The sequence below is a fragment of the Hyperolius riggenbachi genome, chromosome 8, assembly GCF_040937935.1.
Source record: "Hyperolius riggenbachi isolate aHypRig1 chromosome 8, aHypRig1.pri, whole genome shotgun sequence".
In the NCBI taxonomy this organism is placed as follows: Eukaryota; Metazoa; Chordata; class Amphibia; order Anura; family Hyperoliidae; genus Hyperolius; species Hyperolius riggenbachi.
Genome location: NC_090653.1, coordinates 17,944,966 through 17,962,025, shown reverse-complemented (window position 1 = coordinate 17,962,025; position 17,060 = coordinate 17,944,966). Strand labels below are relative to the sequence as shown.

Below are 17,060 nucleotides of genomic sequence, written 5' to 3'. Positions count from 1 at the left end.
AGCTACATGCTTGTTTCAGGTGTGTGATTCAGCCACTACTGGCAGCCAAAGAGATCAGCAGGACTGCCAGGCAACTGGTATTGTTTAAAAGGAAACATCCATATCCCTCTCAGTTAAGGTTCCCTGTAAAGAGAAACTCCGACCAGGAATTGAACTTAATCCCAATCAGTAGCTGATACCCCCTTTTACATGAGAAATCTATTCCTTTTCACAAACAGACCATCAGGGGGCGCTGTATGACTGATATTGTGGTGAAACCGCTCCCACAAGAAGCTCTGAGGACCGTGGGACTCCTGGCAGTTTCCTGTCTGTGAACCCTGTTGCATTGTGGGAAATAGCTGTTCACAGCTGTTTCCAACTGCCAAAAAAGCATGCAGCAGCAACATCACCTACCCACAGTAAAAATGTCACCATGTGATAAATGTCAGAATGTACATCAGGGATTTAAAAGATTTTTACAATGGGCAAACACTGACTAAATCATTTATACATAATTATTGTAAAAATGAAACACTATTTTTATTACATTATTTTCACTGGAGTTCCTCTTTAAGACGTGTGACCAGGATTAGGATTACAATTAGAACAGCAATGAGTGGAAGCCGGATGGGCAACGAGACAAAGGAGAGGTAATGTATAAATGTGGACACAGGGGGTACATTTATAAACGAGGGGGGGGGCAGCGCCAGAGGTTTCGACGCTCATCCCGAGATAGAACGCCGCAACCACCGCACACTTGACCGACCACCACATCTTGAAAACGTCCTATTGATACATGCGACCAATTTTCAGTCCAAAATGAGTCACACTGTTGATCGGACATGCTCGCGGCGGCATCGATTTTCATCCGATACGATAATAAGTATTGAATTGGACAGTTGATCCGCCGACAATTCGAGAGATGTATGGGCACCTTTCCTACTACATCTGTTGCAGGTCTGTATGAGGAGTATGGAGGTCTCACAGACAGGAAGTGAGTGATGATTGGACGATGTGGAAACAGGAAGCTAAGAAAGTCCAAACACAGTAGTGACTCCCTCTACCCCCGCCGCTCCAAACAGAAAGATATTATTTTTCCCGCAGTTAAAAGTTGAGCGTCACGCGGCAGGTGAAGACGAGCGTTCGGCGGTTTGGACCGGCACTTTCCCCGCGTCGCCATGAAGAACGGCTCTGGTTGACGCAACCGCCATTTATACGGCCGGGCGATGACTTACAAACGCCTTTGACTCATGGCCATAAATATGCATGGGCACCATATATAACGGCAGCCTTGATGAGAACGCGCGAGAGCGAGCGGCTTAAGAGGTTTACATTAAGGCAGAGCGCGGGACGGCGGTGAGAAATCACCGGCTGGCGACACCTTCTCCTGATCGGCCGCAGATAAAAGCTGTAAGGGGTGATGTATGGAGGCTGCGCTCGCCCCTTTACTATACATACTAAACAATGTCCGCCAGTATTCTTCATTACCCGGCAGGTGATAAAACGCAGAGCAGTGTCACGCCGCGCACCTCCAAATATAATTCTCAGGTGAGATCGGGGGACGCGGCGTGTCGGGGAAGGCCGCTGCTGTATTTACTATTTTCACCTCCCGGAGACGGACGGATGGGATGTTTAATAAGACGAGAGATAAAAGTGAAATCTAATGGCGGACAGGGAGGGAGAAGCCAGCGATCAAGGTCTCCCGCCATCAAAGACCGTCCCGCGCCTGACACCAGCCCATCACTCACTGACGTCACTCGCCTGACACCAGCCCATCGCTCTCTGACGTCACTCGCCTGACACCAGCCCATCGCTCTCTGACGTCACTCGCCTGACACCAGCCCATCGCTCTCTGTCGTCACTCGCCTGACACCAGCCCATCGCTCTCTGACGTCACTCGCCTGACACCAGCCCATCGCTCTCTGACGTCACTCGCCTGACACCAGCCCATCGCTCTCTGACGTCACTCGCCTGACACCAGCCCATCGCTCTCTGACTTCACTCGCCTGACACCAGCCCATCACTCTCTGACTTCACTCGCCTGACACCAGCCCATCACTCACTGTCGTCACTCGCCTGACACCAGCCCATCGCTCTCTGACGTCACTCGCCTGACACCAGCCCATCGCTCTCTGACTTCACTCGCCTGACACCAGCCCATCACTCACTGACGTCACTCGCCTGACACCAGCCCATCGCTCTCTGACGTCACTCGCCTGACACCAGCCCATCGCTCTCTGACGTCACTCGCCTGACACCAGCCCATCGCTCTCTGTCGTCACTCGCCTGACACCAGCCCATCGCTCTCTGACGTCACTCGCCTGACACCAGCCCATCGCTCTCTGACGTCACTCGCCTGACACCAGCCCATCGCTCTCTGACGTCACTCGCCTGACACCAGCCCATCGCTCTCTGACTTCACTCGCCTGACACCAGCCCATCACTCTCTGACGTCACTCGCCTGACACCAGCCCATCGCTCTCTGACGTCACTCGCCTGACACCAGCCCATCGCTCTCTGACGTCACTCGCCTGACACCAGCCCATCGCTCTCTGACGTCACTCGCCTGACACCAGCCCATCGCTCTCTGACGTCACTCGCCTGACACCAGCCCATCGCTCTCTGACGTCACTCGCCTGACACCAGCCCATCGCTCTCTGACGTCACTCGCCTGACACCAGCCCATCGCTCTCTGTCGTCACTCGCCTGACACCAGCCCATCGCTCTCTGACGTCACTCGCCTGACACCAGCCCATCGCTCTCTGACGTCACTCGCCTGACACCAGCCCATCGCTCTCTGACGTCACTCGCCTGACACCAGCCCATCGCTCTCTGACGTCACTCGCCTGACACCAGCCCATCGCTCTCTGACGTCACTCGCCTGACACCAGCCCATCGCTCTCTGACGTCACTCGCCTGACACCAGCCCATCGCTCTCTGTCGTCACTCGCCTGACACCAGCCCATCGCTCTCTGACGTCACTCGCCTGACACCAGCCCATCGCTCTCTGACTTCACTCGCCTGACACCAGCCCATCGCTCTCTGACTTCACTCGCCTGACACCAGCCCATCGCTCTCTGACTACACTCGCCTGACACCAGCCCATCGCTCTCTGTCGTCACTCGCCTGACACCAGCCCATCGCTCTCTGTCGTCACTCGCCTGACACCAGCCCATCGCTCTCTGTCGTCACTCGCCTGACACCAGCCCATCGCTCTCTGTCGTCACTCGCCTGACACCAGCCCATCACTCACTGACGTCACTCGCCTGACACCAGCCCATCGCTCTCTGACTTCACTCGCCTGACACCAGCCCATCGCTCTCTGACTTCACTCGCCTGACACCAGCCCATCGCTCTCTGACTACACTCGCCTGACACCAGCCCATCGCTCTCTGTCGTCACTCGCCTGACACCAGCCCATCGCTCTCTGTCGTCACTCGCCTGACACCAGCCCATCGCTCTCTGTCGTCACTCGCCTGACACCAGCCCATCGCTCTCTGTCGTCACTCGCCTGACACCAGCCCATCACTCACTGACGTCACTCGCCTGACACCAGCCCATCGCTCTCTGACTTCACTCGCCTGACACCAGCCCATCGCTCTCTGACTTCACTCGCCTGACACCAGCCCATCGCTCTCTGACTACACTCGCCTGACACCAGCCCATCGCTCGCTGTCCTCACTCGCCTGACACTAGCCCATCGCTCTCTGTCGTCACTCGCCTGACACCAGCCCATCGCTCTCTGTCGTCACTCGCCTGACACCAGCCCATCACTCTCTGTCGTCACTCGCCTGACACCAGCCCATCGCTCTGTCGTCACTCGCCTGACACCAGCCCATCGCTCTCTGACGTCACTCGCCTGACACCAGCCCATCGCTCTCTGACGTCACTCGCCTGACACCAGCCCATCGCTCTCTGACGTCACTCGCCTGACACCAGCCCATCGCTCTCTGACATCACTCGCCTGACACCAGCCCATCACTCTCTGATATCACTCGCCTGACACCAGCCCATCGCTCTCTGACGTCACTCGCCTGACACCAGCCCATCGCTCTCTGACGTCACTCGCCTGACACCAGCCCATCGCTCGCTGTCCTCACTCGCCTGACACCAGCCCATCGTCCTCTGACTTCACTCGCCTGACACCAGCCCATCGCTCTCTGACGTCACTCGCCTGACACCAGCCCATCGCTCTCCCGCACGTCACTCGCCTGACACCAGCCCATCGCTCTCTGACGTCACTCGCCTGACACCAGCCCATCGCTCTCCCGCACGTCACTCGCCTGACACCAGCCCATCGCTCTCTGACGTCACTCGCCTGACACCAGCCCATCGCTCTCTGACTTCACTCGCCTGACACCAGCCCATCGCTCTCTGTCGTCACTCGCCTGACACCAGCCCATCGCTCTCTGACGTCACTCGCCTGACACCAGCCCATCGCTCTCTGACTACACTCGCCTGACACCAGCCCATCGCTCGCTGTCCTCACTCGCCTGACACCAGCCCATCGCTCCGTGACGTCACTCGTGAAGAACGGCGTACAATCCGAGGGGAAAATGGTCAAAACCGCACCGGCCTGATGCCGTGTTCCAAATTGTGACATTTACCTTAAAGACGTTACAAGCCAGAGATCATGTGACCATCTGATCTCTGTCATACTCCCCTACCAAAGAGGTGACCTGTGCTAAATATCATCAACCCCAGTCTGGCATATCTGTGAATATCACAACATTCTTAGCAAATTACTGTAGCAAAAAATAATAATAATAATAAAATAAATACCTATTACTGATAACCTACACAGAGGTATAAAGTCCTCCAGCAGTACAGGAGAGGGGAGTTAGATAGAGGAAGGAGTCCTCCAGCAGCACAGAGTATATCAGGAGAGGAGAGTTAGATAGAGGAAGGAGCAGAGTCCTCCAGCAGCGCAGAGTGTATCAGGAGAGGAGAGTTAGATAGAGGGAGGAGCAGAGTCCTCCAGCAGCACAGAGTATATCAGGAGAGGAGAGTTAGATAGAGGGAGGAGCAGAGTCCTCCAGCAGCGCAGAGTGTATCAGGAGAGGAGAGTTAGAGGAAGGAGCAGAGTCCTCCAGCAGCACCGAGTATATCAGGAGAGGAGAGTTAGATAGAGGAAGGTGCAGAGTCCTCCAGCAGCACAGAGTATATCAGGAGAGGAGAGTTAGAGGAAGGAGCAGAATCCTCCAGCAGCACAGAGTATGTCAGGATAGGAGGGTCAGATAGAGGAAGGAGCAGAGTCCTCCAGCAGCACAGAGTATATCAGGAGAGCAGAGTCCTCCAGCAGCACAGAGTATATCAGGAGAGGAGAGTTAGAGGAAGGAGCAGAGTCCTCCAGCAGCACAGAGTATATCAGGATAGGAGAGTTAGAGGAAGGAGCAGAGTCCTCCAGCAGCACAGAGTATATCAGGAAAGGAGAGTTAGAGGAAGGAGCAGAATCCTCCAGCAGCACAGAGTATGTCAGGAGAGGAGGGTCAGATAGAGGAAGGAGCAGAGTCCTCCAGCAGCACAGAGTATATAAGGATAGGAGGGTTAGAGGAAGGAGCAGAGCCCTCCAGTAGCACAGAGTATATCAGGAGAGGAGGGTTAGATAGAGGAAGGAGCAGAGTCCTCCAGTAGCACAGAGTATATCAGGAGAGGAGGGTTAGAGGAAGGAGCAGAGTCCTCCAGTAGCACAGAGTATATCAGGAGAGGCGAGTTAGATAGAGGGAGGAGCAGAGTCCTCCAGCAGCGCAGAGTGTATCAGGAGAGGAGAGTTAGAGGAAGGAGCAGAGTCCTCCAGCAGCACCGAGTATATCAGGAGAGGAGAGTTAGATAGAGGAAGGTGCAGAGTCCTCCAGCAGCACAGAGTATATCAGGAGAGGAGAGTTAGAGGAAGGAGCAGAATCCTCCAGCAGCACAGAGTATGTCAGGATAGGAGGGTCAGATAGAGGAAGGAGCAGAGTCCTCCAGCAGCACAGAGTATATCAGGAGAGCAGAGTCCTCCAGCAGCACAGAGTATATCAGGAGAGGAGAGTTAGAGGAAGGAGCAGAGTCCTCCAGCAGCACAGAGTATATCAGGATAGGAGAGTTAGAGGAAGGAGCAGAGTCCTCCAGCAGCACAGAGTATATCAGGAAAGGAGAGTTAGAGGAAGGAGCAGAATCCTCCAGCAGCACAGAGTATGTCAGGAGAGGAGGGTCAGATAGAGGAAGGAGCAGAGTCCTCCAGCAGCACAGAGTATATAAGGATAGGAGGGTTAGAGGAAGGAGCAGAGCCCTCCAGTAGCACAGAGTATATCAGGAGAGGAGGGTTAGATAGAGGAAGGAGCAGAGTCCTCCAGTAGCACAGAGTATATCAGGAGAGGAGGGTTAGAGGAAGGAGCAGAGTCCTCCAGTAGCACAGAGTATATCAGGAGAGGCGAGTTAGATAGAGGAAGGAGCAGAGTCCTCCAGCAGCACAGAGTATATCAGGAGAGGAGGGTTAGCTAGAGGAAGGTGCAGAGTCCTCCAGTAGCACAGAGTATATCAGGGGAGGAGAGGTAGATACAGGAAGGAGCAGAGTCCTCCAGCAGCACAGAGTATATCAGGAGAGGAGAGTTAGATAGAGGAAGGAGCAGAGTCCTCCAGCAGCACAGAGTATATCAGGAGAGGAGAGTCCTCCGGCAGCGCAGAGAAGTGCAGTCATGTGACAGTGATGATGTCATGCGGTGAGGGGGAGGAGGGATACAGACTGACACTTGGTGGAATTATTGGCTGGAGGCATCTATCAGCACAGAGTATATCAGGAGAGGAGAGTCCTCCAGCAGCACAGAGTATATCAGGAGAGGAGAGTCCTCCAGCAGCACAGAGTATATCAGGAGAGGAGAGTTAGAGGAAGGAGCAGAGTCCTCCAGCAGCACAGAGTATATCAGGAGAGGAGAGTTACAGGAAAGAGCTCAGTCCTCCAGCAGCACAGAGTATATCAGGAGAGGAGAGTCCTCCGGCAGCACAGAGTATATCAGGAGGGGAGCGTCCTCCAGCAGCGCAGAGAAGTGCAGTCATGTGACAGTGATGTCATGCAGTGAGGGGGAGGAGGGACACAGACTGACACTTGGTGGAATTATTGGCTGGAGGCATCTATCAGCACAGAGTATATCAGGAGAGGAGAGTCCTCCGGCAGCACAGAGTATATCAGGAGGGGAGCGTCCTCCAGCAGCGCAGAGAAGTGCAGTCATGTGACAGTGATGTCATGCAGTGAGGGGGAGGAGGGACACAGACTGACACATGGTGGAATTATTGGCTGGAGGCATCTATCAGCACGTGGTTATCACAGAGGGGGCTGCAGAGTCCAGGCTAAGCTGTAATCAGTGTTATTCTCTGTTCTACATTCAGAGGAACTGATAACATCAGAAGTTTCCATGTTAATCTGTGTATTCCCGGCTCTCGGTGGGCTGGAGAGGGTCATGCGAAGGGGACCTGTCACGCCGCAGGAATTCTGACATGGCAGATAAAGCAGGCAGACTGATATTGCCGTAACCTCTGGCTGAGCCGTCAGCACCTCGCTGGGAGCGCCGCGATGTTACAGAACGAGGGAGAATGAATCCCTGAATCCCCGCGTAACATATACTGACCATATTATCACTACACCACCCATACAATCCGGATTACAGTGTCCTGCAGCCAGAATGTGAGTCTACAGCAATGGTGAGAGCAGCGTTCCCAAGAGCTTACGCTCTAATGCAAGGACCACACACACGCTCTTTTGAAACTTTTTTTGTTATATTACTTTTAAAGCAGGATTGTCAACCACAAAATCAAATTCCATTTACCCACTCTGTGTTTATTATGCAGCCTGCAACCTTATCCTGCAGTGCAAGCATTCCATTATAATCATAAATGTGTCTGCTGTAATAAATCTTATCTCAGCCTGGCTCTATTTGGTACATTGCCAATGAAGAGGAAGCTTGTCATCTCCCCTCCCACCTTCCTGCTCCTCACTGATTGGCTGAGGGCAGTTCAGTGACCTGCTGAAACACGATCTATGCTGTGCTCACATGCGTTCACAAAGCAAACTAGCTATGGCAGAGCTGATTCTGGGAGAGGAAAAAAAAGGTTAAGGGAGGAAATTACATCAGAATTAGCTTCAAATGGAATGAAAAAGGAAAATGTCTACAAAAGAATTCTCTTTCTTTACTATATAAAACTCACAGAAATCAAAACGTGGACAGTACAATACATCACATGTTATGTATGTAGAACAAGCATGTATCTACTTATAAATGTGCATTTTTGCTGCCTCTAACTGAATCCAATCCTGATGTCATTTCCTCCCTGTATCTATTTATTTATCCAAGTAACTGCACTGTCATATCTACAGTAGCTTGCTTTGTGAACACATGTGAGCACAGCATAGATCGTATTTCAGCAACTCACTGAACTGCCCTCAGCCAATAAGTGAGGAGTAAGAACGTGGGAGGGGTAATAACAAGCTTCCTTCTCATCTGCAATGTACCAAATAGAGCCAGGCTGAGATTACATTTATTAAAGTAGAAACATTTATGATTATATTGGAATGCTTACAATGCAGGGTCAAGATGTAAACTGCATAATAAACAGAGCAGCGGGTAAATAGAATTTGATTTTATAGCTGACAATCTCGCTTTAACCACTTATTGACATGCTGACGTATAAAAACATCCTGCTAGAGCCTCTTAATGGCTCCAGGAAATTTTTATAAGTTAGACAGTGTTGCTGCTACTGTGCGCGCTCCCGCACGTGCTTGTGCATTCCCGTGTATGTGCACGTGAAAATAGTGAAGAAAAAAAAAAACACCAAAGAAAAAAATACACCTTTATTTCCAAATACTACAGTGGAGGTAATAATTATTTGACCCCTCACTGATTTTGTAAGTTTGTCCGATGACAAAGAAATGAAAAGTCTCAGAACAGTATCATTTCAATGGTAGGTTTATTTTAACAGTGGCAGATAGCACATCAAAAGGAAAATCGAAAAAATAACCTTAAATAAAAGATAGCAACTGATTTGCATTTCATTGAGTGAAATAAGTTTTTGAACCCTCTAACAATAAAAGACTTAATACTTAGTGGAAAAACCCTTGTTTGCAAGCACAGAGGTCAAACGTTTCTTGTAATTGATGACCAAGTTTGCACACATTTTAGGAGGAATTTTGGTCCACTCCTCTTTGCAGATCATCTCTAAATCCCTAAGGTTTCGAGGCTGTCTCTGTGCAACTCTGAGCTTGAGCTCCCTCCATAGGTTATCTATTGAATTAAGGTCCGGAGACTGACTAGGCCACTCCATGACCTTAATGTGCTTCTTCTTGAGCCACTCCTTTGTTGCCTTTGCTGTATGTTTTGGGTCATTGTCGTGCTGGAACACCCATCCACGACCCATTTTCAGTTTCCTGGCAGAGGGAAGGAGGTTGTCGTTCAGGATTTCACGATACATGGCTCCGTCCATTTTCCCGTTAATGCGATTAAGTTGTCCTGTGCCCTTAGCAGAAAAACACCCCCAAAGCAAAATGTTTCCACCCCCATGCTTGACGGTGGGGACGGTGTTTTGGGGGTCATAGGCAGCATTTTTCTTCCTCCAAACACAGCGAGTTGAGTTAATGCCAAAGAGCTCTATTTTGGTCTCATCAGACCACAGCACCTTCTCCCAGTCACTCACAGAATCATTCAGGTGTTCATTGGCAAACTTCAGACGGGCCTGCACATGTGCCTTCTTGAGCAGGGGGACCTTGCGAGCCCTGCAGGATTTTAATCCATTGCGGTGTACTGTTTCCAATGGTTTTCTTGGTGACTGTGGTCCCTGCTAATTTGAGGTCATTCACTAACTCCTCCCATGTAGTTCTAGGATGCTTTTACATCTTTCTCAGAACCATTGACACCCCACGAGGTGAGATCTTGCGTGGAGCCCCAGAGCGAGGTCGATTGATGGTCATTTTGTGCTCCTTCCATTTTCGAACAATCGCACCAACAGTTGTCACCTTCTCTCCCAGCTTCTTGCTAATGGTTTTGTAGCCCATTCCAGCCTTGTGCAGGTCTACAATTTTGTCTCTGACATCCTTGGACAGCTCTTTGGTCTTTCCCATGTTGGAGAGTTTGGAGTCTGCTTGATTGATTGATTCTGTGGACAGGTGTCTTTTATACAGGTGACTAGTTAAGACAGGTGTCCTTAATGAGGGTGACTAATTGAGTAGAAGTGTCTAACCACACTGTGGGAGCCAGAACTCTTAAAGGGAAGGTTCAGGGAGGGTGGGTAAAAAATAAAAATCAATTTCCACTTACCTGGGGCTTCCTCCAGCCCGTGGCAGGCAGGAGGTGCCCTCGCCGCCGCTCCGCAGGCTCCCGGTGGTCTCCGGTGGCCGACCCGACCTGGCCAGGCCGGCTGCCAGGTCGGGCTCTTCTGCGCTCCAAGGCCCGGAACTTCTGCGTCCCACGCCGGCGCGCTGACGTCATCGGACGTCCTCCGGGCTCTACTGCGCAGGCGCAGTAGTTCTGCGCATGCGCAGTAGAGCCCGGAGGACGTCCGATGACGTCAGCGCGCCGGCGTGGGACGCAGAAGTTCCGGGCCTTGGAGCGCAGAAGAGCCCGACCTGGCAGCCGGCCTGGCCAGGTCGGGTCGGCCACCGGAGACCACCGAGAGCCTGCGGAGCGGCGGCGAGGGCACCTCCTGCCTGCCACGGGCTGGAGGAAGCCCCAGGTAAGTGGAAATTGATTTTTATTTTTTACCCACCCTCCCTGAACCTTCCCTTTAATGGTTGGTAGGGGTTCAAAAACTTATTTCACTCAATGAAATGCAAATCAGTTGCTATCTTTTATTTAAGGTTATTTTTTTCGATTTTCCTTTTGATGTGCTATCTGCCACTGTTAAAATAAACCTACCATTGAAATGATACTGTTCTGAGACTTCATTTCTTTGTCATTGGACAAACTTACAAAATCAGTGAGGGGTCAAATAATTATTTCCTCCACTGTATATTGTCACCATACTTTGTACTAGGGACATAATTAAAATCTAGTGATAACCAGGACAAATAGGCAGATAAAATGTGTGAGTTTTATGTACAGTAGCAGTGTTTATATTAACACTATAGGGGATGAAATTGGAGAAATAGTGTATTTTTTCTTTTTTTTTTTCCTTGTTTTTCCCTTTAAAATGCATAGAAAATAAAATAATTACTGAAAACAAATATCAACCCCAAAAAGCCCAATTGGTGGTGAAAAAGACAAGATATAGATGATGTCATTGTGATTAGTAGTGAATAAGCTATTGGCAAATGAAAGGGATGAGCCCTGAAAGGGGAAAATCACTCTTGCCCGTTAGGTTAAAAACCGCTTTGGGGTGAAGTGGTTAAACATAGTTTTTGTTGCATAAAATCAAACACCACACGCAAGCCCCATAGAGTGCCGGTGGGTTACAACGTGCACTAAAACCGCAACCATTTTCCACGGATACAGGTGTAGTCTCAGCCTAAGGCAGGGTTGACACTCATCAAAAATCATTTGCAGATTGTGAATTCTATGTTTTGATTATTTTGAGCTTTGCAGTGGAAGTCGATGGAATTTCACATTGCTGTTTAAAATTGAAAAACATTTGCTTACTATGGTCGTAGCGGAGGTCGATTCAGTGATAAGATATCAACGCCAGGCTTGCAGACACATTCAGGTTGTTTTTTTTCAAAAGATCTGGGCTCCTTGGGCTACTTACAGGGGGACTGAGGCTACTGTAATGTTATACAGTATTATGTTATTATGTTATAATGTTCCACTTGTTTTATCATGCTAGTAGCTGTCCATCATGTTGGTTGCCTGTTGTTACCCTATTTTACTGATTATTTACCTGGCCCCTTTAATGCCCTTAAAGAGGAACTCCAGTGAAAATAATGTAATAAAAAAAAGTGCTTCATTTTTACAATAATTATGTATAAATGATTTAGTCAGTGTTTGCCCATTGTAAAATCTTTCCTCTCCCTGATTTACATTCTGACATTTATCACATGGTGACATTTTTACTGCTGGCAGGTGATGTCAGTGGAGATGCTGCATGCTTTTTTGGCAGTTGGGAACAGCTGTAAACAGCTATTGCCCACAATGCAACGAGGTTCACAGACAGGAAACTACCAAGACCTTGGTGCTCACAGTTTTCTGTGTGTGTGTGTGTGTGGAGGGGGGGGGGGGGGATCACCACAATATCAGGCATAGAGAGCCCCCTGATGATCTGTTGTAAAAAGGGGGTATCAGCTACTGATTGGGATAAAGTTCAATTCTTGGTCACTGTTTCTCTTTTAAATCTTCCTTGACATGTGCTTTTAAAGGGAAACTGAAGTGAGAGGGATACGGAGGCAGGGCTGTGGAGTCGGTCCAAAAATCCACCGACTCCGACTCCTCAGTTTAGGATTCCACCGACTCCGACTCCTCTAATTTGCATAACATGAAATTTGTCTCTTAACTGCCAACGCTTAGGAATTTTACAAGACAACTGAAGTGAGAAGGATATGTAGACTACTATATTTATTCCCTTTAGACTAAAACTAGTCCTTGGTAAGAGTACTTGTAAAAGGTACAAACCGGAACAAAGAACATCTATCAGGCCCTAGGCAATGTAAGTGTGGGTACATGTAAGAATGATGTGCAGGTACTCTGCAGGGGAATGAGGAGATTGTAAACAGACAACACCTCTGTGTTCAATGTGCACAGCATTCTCAGTGGATTCCCTGCAGCTCTGTGGGGAGTGCATATGTAGAGTATAGTACTACTGTGTAACAAAGTAAACCTGAGACAGATGAAATTAAAGTTTTATACATACCTGGGGCTTCCTCCAGCCGCCTTCAGGATAATCAGTCCCTCGTTGTCCTCCTCCACCACCTGGATCTTCTGCTATGAGTCCAGGTACTTGAGCCAGTCGGGCGTAGTGCGCATGCACACACTCCGCCGCCAGGAGCATACTACACCTGTGCAGCACTATTGCGCAGGTGCAGAATGTTCCTGGCTGTGGGAGCGGCATGCGGCTGGACAGCGCTGACTGGCTGAATTACCAGGACTCATAGCAGAAGATCCGGGTGGTGGAGGACAGCGAGGGACTGATTAGCCTGAAGGGGGCTGGAGGAAGCCCCAGGTATGTATAAAACTTTACTTTTCATCCGTCTCAGGTACCCTTTAATTTGTAGTCACCAAACCAAATTTTAACAACATATCAAATTATTTGATTTCATCAGCAAAGGGAGTGCATACATTTGCATAAATCAGCATCAATGCAGAATTATTTCCATCTCATTGACAATCTGTATTAGTGGCACAGCTAAACACCAGGCTTTATTCTTACAGCATAGATGTTATTTAGTATATATAAGAGATTCCTGTGTACACATCATATATACAGTCACAATCAGATATGTATATCTGACCTTAAAAATACGGGGACTGCTTTATTGAAGCAGCACAAGTAACTAATTTTGATTGGTTTATTTCATTTTTGTGGACTAAGCACAGCTATTACTGTATATATACATTATTTTTAATGACTATTATCTGAAAAATAGAACATTTTATCATATTTTCTATTTTAATTACAGTTACAAATTAATTAGGAGTCGGAGTCGGTGCATTTTTTCCCGACTCCGACTCCAGGCACCCAAAATTGCCCGACTCCACGACTCCGACTCCACAGCCCTGTACGGAGGCTGCCATATTTGTTTACGTTTAAACAATACCAGTTGCCTGGCTGTCTTGCTAATTCTCTGCCTCTAATACTTTTAGTCATAGCCCCTGAACAAGCATGCAGCAGATCAGGCATTTCTGACATTATTGTCAGATCTGACAAGATTAGCTGCACGCTTGTCTCTGGTGTGATTTAGTACCACTACTGCAGCCAAATAGTTTTGTTTGGATCTTGCAGCAAAAATGTGCACACTGCATGTGAATTCCCATTAACTATTATTAGCTACATGAAAAATCACATGCAAAGGAAAAAAAAATGCATATGAACGCACACAGCATCTGTAAATTTGCCTGCAAGAAAAAAAGAAAAACAAAAAAAGAAAAAGACAGGTTTACGCTTTCTGCACTGATATCATACCTCAGGAGACTAAAGGATTTGTTTTTAAACAATTGTTTTATATCAACGAGATTTTTGTGCCTTGTTTCCACTTTTGTGCTTTGCGAGCGTTTTTCCGTAACGAAAATTTGCATGTTAATTAAAGTCACTGGGCTGGTTTGTGCAAATTGTAATTTGCATTTTGCAGTTGGAAAAAAACAAAACATAACCTCACGGTCAGCGGCATTTTATCAAATGCTACACTTGTTTGCATCCGAAATTGTGCAACTGACAAATCTCAATGGCTCTGCGTGTGAAATGCAAAAATTTGGAAACATTTTTTCAGTTTTGCGTCCATCACTATTTACAAGCCCATAATTTACTAAAAGCCAGTAATATACCCTCTTGGCATACATATTAAAAAAGGCTCAGTCCCTAAGGTAACTGTTTTTATGGGGTACTTTATTTTTTGGGGGGACTATGGGAGAGTGCGGGAGGGAAGAAGTTCATTTTAAATGTAATTGTGTGGTTTTTGTAAAAAAAAATAAAAAAAATTAAAATACATTATTTTTCTAAGCGTACTATGTACGCTTATGGGAAGTGAAGTGAGGATGTGTAATTTTTTTTTTGTTGAAGCCGACGAACGCTGCTACGGAGACTTAGAGCAATGCGTTCCCATTTATTGCTCTCCAAGCTAACGAGCGGCGGCAAGAACGAGCACGGGTGCGCGCACAAGCGAGCGGGAGCGTGCACAGCAGAGGTGCGTATATCTACACCCCTGAGGCTTAGGTGAAGTTTTTAGGGGCTTAGATATACTGTACTATAGGCAGAAAAGGTTAAAATAGGGGTACAGCAGAGTCCCTGGTATCCGGCAGCGGTAGGGATCACCGAATGCCGGATACATGCGCTTGCCGGTTGCTTGAGAAAAAGCACAACCCCCCTCCTCCTCGCATACCGAGGCTCCAGCGCCATCTTCTGTCCTGTAACTCCCAGCAGCTTTCCAGCATCCGGGAGTCATCCACAGACGCCGTAAAGCCACTAGTAGCTACAAGAAGGATAGAAGACGGCAATGCAGGCTCAGTAAGTATATTAATCCCACCAAAACCCCAAACACAGTCCCGGTTATCCCTTAAGGCATTCCGGTTAGTTGAGACTTCTGATTGCCGGAGTTCCGGATAATGTGGACTTTGCTGTACTTTGCGAGGGGGTCTTCCATAAAAGTTTACACACTGAAATAAAACAGACGTTTTCCTTCATAAAACAAAAGGTAATTGTGATAATCCAGTTTGGAGTGAGCCTATGATGTCTCCCACAATGCACCACGGCTGAATATGCAAATCATCCTTTGTTGATTTGTATATTCAGCAGTGGTGCATTGTGGGAGACATCATAGGCTCACTCCAAACTGGATTATCACAATTACCTTTTACTTCAAGAAGGCAAACGTCTGTAAAGGAAACCATAGAAAGTTTTTTTTTATATACATACCTGGGTCTTCCTCCAGCCCCCTACGCGCACGGATCCCTCCCACGCTGCGTTCCCCGCTGCCCGCAGCTCTGGTACCGGGTCCTGTTAGTTCTGCCCGTCGCGGGCAGTCTGCAAAAGATAAGTGCACCTTCTACGTATCTCTCCGGCGGCCGCTGAAGAGATACGTAGAGAGTGCACTTCCTCTTTTGCAGACTGGTCGCTACAGAACGTGACCCGGTACCAGAGCTATGAGGCAGCGGGGAACACAGCGTGGGAGGGATCCGTGTGCGGAGGGGGCTGGAGGAAGACCCAGGTATGTATATAAAAAAAAAAATTGTCTCTGGTATACTTTAACATTTTAGTAAGAGGGCTTTTTGGTCCTTTTTCGCCCCTTACACACTCCTGGGAGTTCTGGTTCACCATGAGCTGGCTGGGCAATCTGTAACCCTGAAATAATGTTGAGGAGCAGGACTTTAAAGCACACCTGCACTGAGAGGGATATGGAGGCTGTCGTATTTATTTCCTGTTAAACAATACCAGTTGCCTGTGTAGAGAAACCGAGAGCCCAATATAGTGTAGTATGTTAAGCATAAATGAAGTAAAGGTTATCGTGAGAAAATTATACTCACAAACATGGGTTACCACACAGGCAACCACTGTATAGGCAGGTGAGGAGATTAGACCTGTCCTCACTCAGGGATAAGAAGTCGCTCTCTGTAGATGCGAAAGGGGGTAGATCACCCCTCCACCAGGGGTGGACACGGTATAGCAGTAGGAGAACAGAGGCGCCAGCAGGATAAAAGTGGATAAAAACTTTAAAATTTGCTGGGAGGAAGTGGTGGACTTACCTCCATAAAGCAGACACGAAAGACTGTCTGAATAGTAGTCACATTTATTAATTAGTACCCCAAAACAGTGCAACGCGTTTCGCAGGCCCAGCCCGCCCCATCAGGCAATAAAAATGGGGACAAGACAGAATTTCAGCAATAGCAGGTGTAGCGCCTCACCTGCTATTGCTGAAATTCTGTCTTGTCCCCATTTTTATTGCCTGATGGGGCGGGCTGGGCCTGCGAAACGCGTTGCACTGTTTTGGGGTACTAATTAATAAATGTGACTACTATTCAGACAGTCTTTCGTGTCTGCTTTATGAAGGTAAGTCCACCGCTTCCTCCCAGCAAATTTTAAAGTTTTTATCCACTTTTATCCTGCTGGCGCCTCTGTTCTCCTACTGCAATACCAGTTGCCTGGCAGCCCTGCTGATCTGTTTGGCTGCAGTAATGTCTGAATCACAGTCCTGAAGCAAGCATGTGGCTAATCCATATCTTCCATCAAAGTTCTAGTAACATAGTTTGGTTGAAATAAGACATCTTTCCGTCAAGTTCAGCCAGCAAGAAAAACACTAAACTAAAAAAAAAACAAAAAAAAAAACACCATCCCGAACCTGCACATATCCCAGTTCCATGCCCATCTTCTCATAGGGGGGATCTCAGGGTTTTTTTTATTTTTAAAAGCACTTTGTGAATGGCAGTTGCTCCATCCAACTACCAAAAAAGTGTGCAGCGAGCAGAGAGGCTGGCCAGCAT

General features: G+C 48.4%; 1 protein-coding gene across 1 annotated transcript in view; it reads right to left on the bottom strand.

The window, feature by feature from the left end:
- The window catches only part of CHM (CHM Rab escort protein), a 149,887-nt gene that overhangs the window by 74,871 nt on the left and 57,956 nt on the right, over positions 1 to 17,060 (bottom strand).